Source organism: Vulpes vulpes, chromosome X (assembly GCF_048418805.1).
Source record: "Vulpes vulpes isolate BD-2025 chromosome X, VulVul3, whole genome shotgun sequence".
NCBI lineage: Eukaryota > Metazoa > Chordata > Mammalia > Carnivora > Canidae > Vulpes > Vulpes vulpes.
The window spans coordinates 39292326-39302461 of record NC_132796.1 but is presented as its reverse complement, the minus strand read 5'-3'; positions in this window follow the sequence as shown (position 1 = coordinate 39302461).

Below are 10136 nucleotides of genomic sequence, written 5' to 3'. Positions count from 1 at the left end.
CACTTCACCCATCCCCTCCAGCAATGCTCAGTTTATTCTCTATAGTTAAGAGTTTTTTATGATTTGTCTCCTTCTCCGTTTTATCTTATTTTATTTTTCCTTCCTTTCCCTTGTGTTCATCTGTTTTGTTTCTTAAATTCCACATATGAGTGAAATCATATATTTGTCTTTGATTTATTTCACTTAGCATAATACACTCTAGTTCCATCCACATTGTTGCAAAGGCAAGATTTCATTCTTTTTAATCACCAAGTAGTATTCCATTGTATATATATATACCACATCTTTTTTACCCATCCATCAGCCGATGGACATATGAGCTCTTTCCATAATTTGGCTATTGTTGATAAGGTGGCATGTGCCCCTTCAAATCAGCATTTTTGTATCCTTTGGATAAATATGTAGCAGTGTAATTGCTGAGTCAGGGTAGTACTTTTTAACTTTTTTGAGGAAACTTCATACTGTTTTCCAGAGTGGCTGCACCACTTTGCATTCCCACCAACAGTGCAAAAGGGTTCCCCTTTCTCTGCATCCTCACCAACACCTGTTGTTTCCTAAATTGTTAATTTTAGGTGTTCTGACAGGTGTGAGGTGGTATCTCATTGTGGTTTTAATCTGCATTTCCCAGATGATGAGTGATGTTGAGCATCTTTTCATGTGTCTGTTGGCCACCTGGTTATCTTCTTTGGAAAAGTATCTATCCATGTCCTCTGGCCATTTCTTAACTGTATTGTTTGTTTTTTTTTGGGGGGGGGGGTGTTGAGGTTGATTAGTTCTTTATAGATTTTGGATACTAGCCCTTTATCCAATATGTCATTTTCAAATATCTCCCATTCTGAAGGTTAACTTTCAGTTTTGTTGATTGTTTCCTTCACTGTGGAAAGTTTTTATCTTGATGACATCCCAATAGTTTGTTTTTGCTTTTGTTTCCCTTGCCTCTAGAGATGTGTCTAGTAAGAAGTTACTGCCTGTTTTCTCCTCTAGGATTTTGATGGTTTCCTGTCTTACATTTAGGCTTTTCATCCATTTTGAATTTATTTTTTGTATGGTGTAAAAAAGTGGTCCTGTTTTATTCTGTCCAGTCACTGTCTAGTTTTCCCAACACCATTTGTTGAAGAGACTATCTTTTTTCCATTGGATATTCTTTCCTACTTTATCAAAGATTAGTTGACCATACAGTTGTGGGTCCATTTCTGGGTTCTCTATTTGAGTGGATATCCCTGTCATGATCCTGACATTAGGGAAGAAGATCTCAGTTTTTCCCCATTGGGGATGATACTGGTTGTGGGTCTTTTATCTATGGTTTTTATATTGTTGAGGTATGTTCTTTCTTTTTTAAATAATAATAAATTTATTTTTTATTGGTGTTCAATTTGCCAACATACAGAATAACACCCAGTGCTCATCCCGTTAAGTGCCCCCCTCAGTGCCCGTCACCCATTCACCCCTACCCCCTGCCCTCCTCTCCTTCCACCACCCCTAGTTCGTTTCCCAGAGTTAGGACTCTTTATGTTCTGTCTCCCTTTCTGATATTTCCTAACCATTTCTTCTCCCTTCCCTTCTATTCCCTTTCACTATTATTTATATTCCCCAAATGAATGAGACCATATAATGTTTGTCCTTCTCCGATTGACTTACTTCACTCAGCATAATACCCTCCAGTTCCATCCATGTTGAAGCAAATGGTGGGTATTTGTCGTTTCTAATGGCTGAGGAATATTCCATTGTATACATAAACCACATCTTCTTTATCCATTCATCTTTCGATGGACACCGAGGCTCCTTCCACAGTTTGGCTAACGTGGACATTGCTGCTAGAAACATCGGGGTGCAGGTGTCCCGGCGTTTCACTGCATCTGTATCTTTGGGGTAAATCCCCAACAGTGCAATTGCTGGGTCGTAGGGCAGGTCTATTTTTAACTCTTTGAGGAACCTCCACACAGTTGTCCAGAGTGGCTGCACCAGTTCACATTCCCACCAACAGGGCAAGAGGGTTCCCTTTTCTCCGCATCCTCTCCAACATTTGTGGTTTCCTGCCTTGTTAATTTTCCCCATTCTCACTGGTGTGAGGTGGGATCTCATTGTGGTTTTGATTTGTATTTCCCTGATGGCAAGTGATGCAGAGCATTTTCTCATGTGTGTGTTGGCCATGTCTATGTCTTCCTCTGTGAGATTTCTCTTCATGTCTTTTGCTCATTTCATGATTGGATTGTTTGTTTCTTTGGTGTTGAGTTTAATAAGTTCTTTATAGATCTTGGAAACTAGCCCTTTATCTGATACGTCATTTGCAAATATCTTCTCCCATTCTGTAGGTTGTCTTTTAGTTTTGTTGACTGTATCCTTTGCTGTGCAAAAGCTTCTTATCTTGATGAAGTCCCAATAGTTCATGTTTGCTTTTGTTTCTTTTGCCTTCATGGTGTAAGTTGCAAGAAGTTGCTGTGGCCAGGTTCAAAAAGGGTGTTGCCTATGTTCTCCTCTAGGATTTTGATGGAATCCTGTCTCACATTTAGATCTTTCATCCATTTTGAGTTTATCTTTGTGTGTTCGGTATGTTCTTTCTATCCCTACTTTCTTAAGGATTTTTATCAAGAAAGGACGCTATGTTTGTCAAATGCTTTTTCTGCATCTACTGAGAGGATCATACGGCTTTTATCTTTTCTTTTACTAATATGGTATATCACGTTGATTGATTTGTGAATATTGAACCACATCTGCAGCCGTGGAATAAATCCCACTTGATCACAGTGAATAATCATTTTAATGTAGTGTTGGATTCGATTAGCTAGTGTCTTGTTGAGAATTTTTGCATCCATGTCCATTATGAATATTGGTCTGTAATTCTTTTTAGTGGGGTATTAGTCTGGTTTTGGAATTAAGGTAATGCTGGGCTCATAGAATGAGTTTGCAAGTTTTCCTTCCATTTCTATTTTTTGGAACAGTTTCAGAAGAAAAGGTGTTAATTCTTGTTTAAATGTTTGGTAGAATTCTGCTGGGAAGACATTTAGCCCTGAACTCTTGTTTGTTGGGAAATTTTTTTTATTACTGTCAATTTCTTTGCTGGTTATGTATCTGTTCAAATTTTCTATTTCTTCCTATTTCAGCTTTGGTAATTTATATGTTTCTAGGAATTTCTTCCAGATTGCCCAATTTGTTGGTATACAATTGCTTATAATATTCTTTTCTAATTATTTGTATTTCTATGATGTTCGTTATGATCTCTCTTTTATTCATGATATTATTTATTTGGATCCTTTTTTCTTTTTTATAAGTCTGGCTAAGGGTTTATCAATTTTGTTAATTCTTTAAAAGAACCAACTCCTATTTTCATTGATCTGTTATGTTTTTTTATTTCAATATTATTTATTTTTGTTTTAATTTTAATTATTTCCCTTATTCTACTGGTTTTAGGTGTTAATTGCTGTTCTTTTTTTAGTTCCTTTAGATGTAAGGTTAGGTTGTATATTTGAGACTTTTCTTGCTACCTGAGGAAAGTCTATATTGCTATGTACTTTTCTTTTATGACTGCCTTTGCTGCATCCCAAAGGTTTTGCACTGTCATGTTTTCATTTTCATTCTTAAATTTCTTCTTTAATTTCCTGCTCAACCCAACTCATTCTTTAGTAGGATGTTCTTTAACCTCCAAGTATTTGTGGTCTTTCCAATTTTTTTCTGTGGTTGACTTCAAGTTTCATAGCATTGTGGTCTGAAAATATGCATGGTATGATCTCAGTCTTTTTGTACTGCTTGAGGCCTGATTTGTGATCCAGTATGTGATCTTTTCTGGAGAATGTTTCATGTGCACTTGAAAAGAGTGTATATTCTGCTGCTTTAGGATGAAATGTTTTGAATATATCTGTTACGTCCATCTGGTCCAGTCTAAAGCCATTGTTTCCTTGCTTATCTTCTGCTTAGATAATCTGTCCATTGCTATGGGTGGGATGTTAAAGTCCCTTACTATTATTGTATTATTATCAATGAGTTTCTTTATGTTTGTTACTGATTTATATATTTGGGTGCTCCCAAATTAGGGGCATAAATACTTAAAATTGTTAGGTCTTGTTGGATAAACTATTTTATTATGATATAGTGGCCTTCTTCATCTCTTATTACAGCCTTTGGTTTAAAATCTAGTTTGTATGACATAAGCATGGCTACTCCAGCTTTCTTTTCCTTTCCATTAGCATAATAGATGGTTCTCCACCCTGTCACTTTCAATCTCCAGGTGTCTTTAGGTCTAAAATGAATCTCTTGTAAGCAGTATATATCAATGGGTCTTGTATTTTTATCCATTCTGATACCTTATATATTTTGATTAGAGCATTTAGTCCATTTACATTCAGAGTAATTATTGATAGATATGAATTTAGTGCCTTTATATTACCTGTAAAGTCACTGTTTTTGTGTATTGTCTCTGGTTTTTTTGTTTGTTTGTTTGGTCTTTCTTTCCCACTCAAAGGGCCCCTTTTAATATTTCTTGCACAGCTGGTTTAGTGTTCACAAACTCCTTTAGTTTTGCTTGTCTTGGAAACTCTTTATCTCTCCTTCCATTCTGATTGACAGCCCTGCTGGATATAGTATTATTGGCTGCATGTTTTTCACATTCAGCACATTGAATATATCATGCCACTCTCTTCTGGCCTGCCACATTTCCATGGACAAGTCTGCTGTTACCTTATGTTTTTATGCTTGGAGGTTAAGGACCTTTTGTCCCTGGCTACTTTTAGAATTCTCTCTTTATCTTTGTGTAAGTTTCACTATGGTATGTCTTGGTGTTGACTTGTTTTTGTTGATTTTCAAGGGAGTTCTCTGTGCCTCTTGGACTAGGATGCCTCTTTCCCTCCCAAGATTAGGGAAGTTCTCAACTAATTTGTTCAAATAATCCTTCTACCCTTTTTTCTCATTCTTCTTCTGGGACTCTTATGATATGGATATTATTGTGCCTTGTGGAATCACACTGAGTTCCCTAAGCCTATATTCATGACCTAATAGTTTTCTTTCCCTCTTCTTTTCAGTTTTATTATTTTCCATAATTTTATCTTCTATATCACCTATTTGTTCCTTTACTTCTTCCATTCTCATTATGATTACATCCAGTTGATTTTGCATCTCAGTTATAGCATTTTTTATTTTGGCCTGACTAGATTTTAGGTCTTTTGTCTCTGCAGCCAGGGTTCCTCTGGTGTCTTCTATACTTCTTTCAAGCCGAGGTAGTATTCTTATGACTGTTGTTCTAAATGGTTGTTCAGATCTATTACTTATATATGTTTTGAACAAATTCCTGGCTGAGATTTCTTCTTGAGCTTTCTTTTGGAGAGAATTCCTCCATTTTGTCATTATGTCTAGGTTTCTGTCTTTAGTGTGTTATGAAAAGTTGTTATGTTTCCTACTTTTGAGAGTAACACTAAATTAAGAAGTGGTCAGACACTGTCCAGTGCTTGGCACTTCAAGAAGTGTTTCTGGTCTAAGCTGTGTACACTCTGCTAGTGTGTTTTGGCTGTTTTTTCCCACAGGCCATTGTTCTGCAGAGTTCCTGCTTGCTTGTGGTGGCAAGTGTTTGGACCTTTAACTAGATATTCTTTGATTTGTTTGTTAAGATAAGCCTGTAAAAAAAAAAAAAAAAAAAAGCCTGGTCGGAGAAAAGGAAAATGGACAAAAAAGCAAACAAACAACTATAAGCCTGATTCCAAATTAAAAATATATATACATATAAGATTAAAAAAATTTTTTTAAATAAATAAATAAATAAATAAATAGTCTGGTCCTGTTTTCACCAGAACTGAAGCTGATGTTTTAGAGCACTGCTCTATGATCAGTAGACTTGGTACATATGAGGGGCCTATGTTGGTCTTCTGAGGGAGAGGCCCCCTGTGCTGGCTCACAGTCAGGCCTGCCCCGGTAAAGATGTCTTTGCTGGGCAGAGAGGGGCAGGGTTTGGTGTGACTCCAGCCTCCACTGGAGGCTCTGTATTTTTCTTTGAAGTCCCATCATGCTGGTGGGCAAAGTGGTGGAAGATGGTGTCACCACACCCTTGTCCCCAGGGAGGGGAACTCAAGGCTGCTGCTGTTCAGGAGGCCCTCAAATAAAGGTAAACAATCTCTTCTGTATCCCAGGGTTTTGTCAGATGTCTGCCCTTAACCTCTCTGTGCCCAACTGTGGGCATGCCCAAGGTCACAGTTCCCCTGAGTTTTATCTCTGGTCAATGGCTGGGATTCAAAACTCCAAATCTTAAGGGACCCAGCAAGGCACAGACCCCCTACTCCTCCCATGAAGGAGAGCTTTGCAGGGCTGCGCCCAGCACCATTCTCCCTCCAAAAATCATTACATGCTTGTGTAGGTGCCTGGAGTCTATGCTGAAGCACAGCAAAAAGCTGTGACCAGGTTATCTGCCCTCTGTGGCACCTCTGTCCCCTGCTGTTGAACAGCTGCTCAATGGTGCCTGGTGGGCCTTTTGTCCTTGAAAAGGCAAAATATCCTTTTCCAAATTTACTCCAGGAAGGAGTGATCTCCCATTGTGACCCAGGGCATCCCCATACCACAGCATCTCACATGAATCCTATGTGCTGCTCTCTCTCTCTCTCTCTCCCTCCCCCTGACTTTCCTCTGTAAAAAGGGCTCCCTCCCCTTTGCAGCACCACAGCTTTTCTCTCCCCCACATAACAGTTCTGAACATCTGTCACATTCTCTCCCTCCAGTTGTGTAGATTGTTTTCTTCATCCTCAAATCAAATCCTAGTTGTTCAAAAAGATTTGGTGTTAATAAAGCTGTGTTTGAGGGACAAGGCAATCTCAGGGTCCCCCTACAACTCTGTCATCCTAACTCTTCCCCAAGAACCTCTTAGCAACTTTCAAGTATACAGTACAGTTTTGTTAACTGTTAACTGTATAACCATGCTTATAGTACATCCTCAGAACTTACTCTTCTTGTAACTGGAAGTTTATACCCTTTGATCAACATCTCTTCATTTCTCCCATTCTGCCTCCCTCCAGCTTCTGGCAAACACTGTTTTACTTTCTGGTTCTATGAGTTTGGCTTTATTAGATTCCACATATAAGAGAAATCTTACAGCATTTGTCCTTCTCAGTCTGACTTACTTCACTTAGCATAATATTCTCATGGTTCACTCATGTTGAAAATGATGGGATTTCCTTTCTTATGGCTGGATAATATTCCATTAAATATATTTTTATATGTGTAATATGTATTTTAATCCATTCATCTGTTGATGGACACTTAGCTTATTTTTATATCTTGGCTAATGTGAATAATGTTGCAATGGACATAGGAGTGCAGATAGATATATCTGTGACATACAGATTTCATTTTCTTTGGATATATAATCAGAGAGGGAATTTTGCATTATTCCAGAAATATAACTAATTATAGTTCTATGATTAATTTTAAGGAAACTCCATACTGTTTAACTTAATGGCTGTACAGATTTACATTTCCACGAACAGTGTAGAAGGGTTTCCTGTTTTCCACATCCTTGCCAATGCTTATTATATCTTGTCGTTTTTTATAATAGTCATCCTGACAGGTATGATGTGATATCTCACTGTGGATTTGACATGTATTTCCCTGATGATTAGTAATGTTGAGCAACTTTTCATACGTCTGTTGGGTATTTGTATATCTACCTTGGAAAAATGTCTATGTAAGCTCTTAGCCCACTTTTAAATGGAATTATCTGTTTTCTTAAAAATTAATTTATTTTTTATTGGTGTTCAATTTGCCAACGTACAGAATAACACCCAGTGTTCATCCCATTAAGTGCCCCCCTCAGTGCCTGCCACCCAGTCACCCTACCCCCGCCCCCCTCCCCTTCCACCACCCCTAGTTCGTTTCCCAGAGTTAGGAGTCTTCCATGTTCTGTCTCCCTTTCTGATATTTCCTTTTTTTTTTTTTTTTTGCCCTTTCTGATATTTCCTAACCATTTCTTCTCCCTTCCCCTCTATTCCCTTTCACTATTATTTATATTCCCCAAATGAATGAGAACATATAATGTTTGTCCTTCTCTGATTGACTTATTTCACTCAGCATAATACCCTCCAGTTCCATCCACGTTGAAGCAAATGGTGGGTATTTGTCGTTTCTAATGGCTGAGGAATATTCCATTGTATACATAAACCACATCTTCTTTATCCATTCATCTTTCGATGGACACCGAGGCTCCTTCCACAGTTTGGCTAACGTGGACATTGCTGCTAGAAACATCGGGGTGCAGGTGTCCCGGCATTTCATTGCATCTGTATCTTTGGGGTAAATCCCCAACAGTGCAATTGCTGGGTCGTAGGGCAGGTCTATTTTTAACTCTTTGAGGAACCTCCACACAGTTGTCCAGAGTGGCTGCACCAGTTCACATTCCCACCAACAGGGCAAGAGGGTTCCCTTTTCTCCGCATCCTCTCCAACATTTGTGATTTCCTGCCTTGTTAATTTTCCCCATTCTCATTGGTGTGAGGTGGTATCTCATTGTGGTTTTGATTTGTATTTCCCTGATGGCAAGTGATGCAGAGCATTTTCTCATGTGTGTGTTGGCCATGTCCATGTCTTCCTCTGTGAGATTTCTCTTCATGTCTTTTGCCCATTTCATGATTGGATTGTTTGCTTCTTTGCTGTTGAGTTTAATAAGTTCTTTATAGACCTTGGAAACTAGCCCTTTATCTGATATGTCATTTGCAAATATCTTCTCCCATTCTGTAGGTTGTCTTTTAGTTTTGTTGACTGTATCCTTTGCTGTGCAAAAGCTTCTTATCTTGATGAAGTCCCAATAGTTGATTCTTGCTTTTGTTTCTTTTGCCTTCGTGGATGTATCTTGCAAGAAGTTACTGTGGCTGAGTTCAAAAAGGGTGTTGCCTGTGTTCTCCTGTAGGATTTTGATGGAATCTTGTCTCACATTTAGATCTTTCATCCATTTTGAGTTTATCTTGGTGTATGGTGAAAGAGAGTGGTCTAGTTTCATTCTAATGCATGTGGATGCCCAATTTTCCCAGCACCATTTATTGAAGAGACTTTCTTCCAGTGGATAGTCTTTCCTCCTTTGTCGAATATTAGTTGACCATAAAGTTGAGGGTCCACTTCTGGATTCTCTATTCTGTTCCATTGATCTATGTGTCTGTTTTTGTGCCAGTACCACACTGTCTTGATGACCACAGCTTTGTAGTACAACCTGAAATCTGGCATTGTGATGCCCCCAGATATGGTTTTCTTTTTTAAAATTCCCCTGGCTATTCGGGGTCTTTTCTGATTCCACACAAATCTTAAAATAATTTGTTCTAACTCTCTGAAGAAAGTCCATGGTATTTTGATAGGGATTGCATTAAACGTGTAAATTGCCCTGGGTAACATTGACATTTTTACAATATTAATTCTGCCAATCCATGAGCATGGAATATTTTTCCATCTCTTTGTGTCTTCCTCAGTTTCTTTCAGAAGTGTTCTGTAGTTTTTAGGGTATAGATCCTTTACCTCTTTGGTTAGGTTTATTCCTAGGTATCTTATGCTTTTGGGTGCAATTGTAAATGGGATTGACTCCTTGATTTCTCTTTCTTCAGCCTCATTGTTAGTGTATAGAAATGCCACTGACTTCTGGGCACTGATTTTGTATCCTGCCACACTGCCAAATTGCTGTATGAGTTGTAGCAATCTTGGGGTGGAGTCTTTTGGGTTTTCTATGTACAGTATCATGTCATCTGTGAAGAGGGAGAGTTTGACTTCTTCTTTGCCAATTTGAATGCCTTTAATGTCTTTTTGTTGCCTGATTGCTGAGGCTAGGACTTCTAGTACTATGTTGAATAGCAGTGGTGAGAGTGGACATCGCTGTCATGTTCCTGATCTTAGGGGAAAGGCTCCCAGTGCTTCCCCATTGAGAATGATATTTGCTGTGGGCTTTTCGTAGATGGCTTAAGATGTTGAGGAATGTTCCCTCTATTCCTACACTCTTCAGAGTTTTGATCAGGAATGGATGCTGTATTTTGTCAAATGCTTTCTCTGCATCTATTGAAAGGATCATATGGTTCTTGTTTTTTTAAATGGAATTATCTGTTATTGTTTTTTTTTGTTCTTGACTTTTGTGACTTCCATATATTTTGGATATTAAGTCCTTTCACGTATATAGTTTCCAAATTTTTTCTCCTA